Source organism: Callospermophilus lateralis, chromosome 2, assembly GCF_048772815.1.
Source record: "Callospermophilus lateralis isolate mCalLat2 chromosome 2, mCalLat2.hap1, whole genome shotgun sequence".
Classification (NCBI taxonomy): Eukaryota; Metazoa; Chordata; class Mammalia; order Rodentia; family Sciuridae; genus Callospermophilus; species Callospermophilus lateralis.
The window spans coordinates 142,796,417-142,799,314 of record NC_135306.1 but is presented as its reverse complement, the minus strand read 5'-3'; the positions used below and the strand labels follow the sequence as shown (position 1 = coordinate 142,799,314).

Below are 2,898 nucleotides of genomic sequence, written 5' to 3'. Positions count from 1 at the left end.
GTCCCTTTCTCCCTTCCTCCCTTTGTGTTTTTGGTTCTCTCTCTCTCTCTCTCTCTCTCTCTCTCTCTCTCTCTCTCTCTCTCTATTTCATTCTATTCATCTGGTTTTAGAGGAGGAGGAGGACTGGTGCATAATGGATATTAAGATATGAAGGGCACTCAGAGCTCAAAAGTGTGAGTCTCCAGGCAGTTAGCTGTCCAAGAATATTCCCCTTAGATTCTATGCCTTAGAAAAGCAATTAGATAAACCATGTATATTTAGAGAACATAATCAAAGCCCTAAGGGAAAGTTTTGTTTTTGTTTTTGTTGTATACTTGGGATTGAACCCAGAGATATTTAGACACTGAACCACATCCCCAGCCCTTTTTAATTTCTTTCTTTAAATTTTGAAATAGGGTCTCCTTAACTTTCTTAGAGTCTCCCTAAATTACTGAGGCTGTCTTTGAACTTGTGATCCTCCTGCCTCAGCCTTCTAAGTTGCTGGGTTTATAGGTGTGCATCACCTCACCCAGCTCAGAAAGTTGTCTTTTGAAGACATGTGTGTAGAGAATAGACCATTGATAGTGGAGATTGAAAACCTCCAAAGAGTTATTAATTCTAACCCCAATGCATAATACACTTTTACTTATTTATCTATGTTCTTAATGGTCATCTTCATCTTTTTCAGATGGTTTCTCAAATGGTTCAGTTTGGTAAAAATGCCCCTGGCCTCCTCAAAGAGACAGCCTTCTCCAACCTTCACAAGATTCTTAAGTGGGCTGGGGTTGTGGCTCAGTGATAGAGTGCTTGCCTAGCATGTGCGAGGCCTGGTTCGATCCTCAGCACCACATAAAAATAAATAAATAAAATAAAGGTGTCATGCCCAACTACAACTAAGAAATAAATATTAAAACAAAAAATTCTTAGTGGCCAAATATGCAGAAGTTGACTAGAGTTGAGAAGGACAGAGCTTCTCAGATATACCAACTTATATGTCTTTAGGGTATGTGCAGAAGGAAGGTGACCAGTTGGGAAGTTTTAGTGGAGTAGAGAAAAAGTTTTCAGGAGGGTCAAAAAACAAAGCCCTAATTGCTAATATTAGTTATTTTCATAGTCTTTGTTCATACAAGATTTAGGACTTTGACACCTCAATTAAATATTCTTTAGCCAAAAATATGCATTAAACACATTAAACAAATTAATTGGAGTGAATGACCTGGAAGTCAGAAGAAGTAAAATCCATAGAACAGCAGCAACAACAAAAAAATTAAAGATACATAATAGATCCCCTTTCTCTCAGTTATCTTATGGAATAGGAAGTATACATATGAATCCACTGGACAGGCAATAAAATTGTAAAATGCCTTTAATAACATTTGCCATGTTCTGAGAAAAAAAAACGATTTGAAAGATTTGAGAAATTATTTTATGGTATAGTTGGAAAAATTATCATTTTGAAACAATATAAAACATTATATTTTTACATATTGCACAGTATCCATAATTGAACTGTTCGTTGTGCATTTGTTTGCATCCCTGTACTTGATGACTTGTCTGTATATACAAAACTTGAACTACACATGTCAAATCTAAATATCATCTGTTTCCTTAATCATCTATGAAAATTAAATATAGGACTTAGGTCTGAAGAAATCCAGTCTCTTTTGTTTTATTTTTTATTTGTTCTAATTAGTTATATATGATAGTAGAATGCATCACACATGAATTTAGTATAAGTGCACATTCTAAAAATTTTGAAACGCTTCACGAATTTACATGTCATCCTTGCCCAGGGGCCATCCTAAGCTTCTCTGTATCATTCCAATTTTAGTATATGCACTGCCAAAGCCAGCACTCCAATCTCATTTGAGATGATTTTTTAGCACATTATGCTTGTTATAGTCATTGTATATCGGTCAAACTGACCTACAAAATAATCTTAAGGAAGTTTAAATGGTATTTGAATAAATGTAATGTAAGCCACAAGTGCCCAGCTTATTGAGACAAAGAATATATACTACTTGCACGCAATATGATACTAACATATGCTTGAAGACTCTCAACTCTAAAATTTGTAGGGTCAATGAGGAAGTCACTCATATCCACCCCATATACAAGTATACCACTGCTATTAAAAAAAATCAATTGTCATATATAATCCATATTCTTTTAAAAAAATAAGTGACTCAAGTTTAGGAGGCAAAGAAGGTAGACCCTATTTACTCAGGAAAACCCAAGATATGCTTTTATAGGACCATATGTTGAAAACATTTATCTTGCTCTCAATCCTAAAGGGCAATTGTAGTATCTGCTTTATTATCATTTTAACTGCTCTTCATGTATGGTAGCTTAGAATTTGAGCATTTCTGCAGCTCAGATATGGCACACAAAGGAGGCCACACTTAAACATTCATATTTTATCCAGTAGTTTAAAGCTTTTTTTCATCCTTTCTGACAGGAAATAGCTGGAAGAAAGTAGTCAGTCTTAGATATCTGATTCATTGCATGGTTCCAGATCATCAAATTTAATTGTCCCTAGAGATCAAAGATACCCCCAACAAACCCAATTCATGATGCTCCAGCTCAAGATACTTATTATATATGAAATGGCTTATTTATCACTATATATTAAAAAGTAATTAGTTATTAGAGGTTATACATTTATTTCTCCAATTGAATATTCTTTGGTCCACAGATCTTTTGGAGTCAAAATCTTTCATAGTTTCACACTCTTCTTTGAAAACACAGATAATCTTAGAGTACTTGGAGCATGACTCCCCTAGACTTTTCTACAAAGTTAATTTCTTAAAAAATACATTTCTACAAACTGGGCTTGGTGATGCATGCCTAAAATCCCAGCAACTTGTGAGGCTTGACCTGGAAGATTGCAAGTTCAGGACTAGTTTTAGCAGTTTAGTG

The 2,898-nt window shown here is 34.7% G+C and overlaps 1 non-coding gene across 1 annotated transcript; it reads right to left on the bottom strand.

Annotated features, from left to right (window-relative positions):
- Positions 1-1,727: 1,727 nt before the first annotated feature.
- Positions 1,728-1,834, bottom strand: LOC143393153 (U6 spliceosomal RNA). The gene has a single exon (XR_013090474.1). It is a non-coding gene; the product is annotated as a U6 spliceosomal RNA (small nuclear RNA).
- Positions 1,835-2,898: the final 1,064 nt, after the last annotated feature.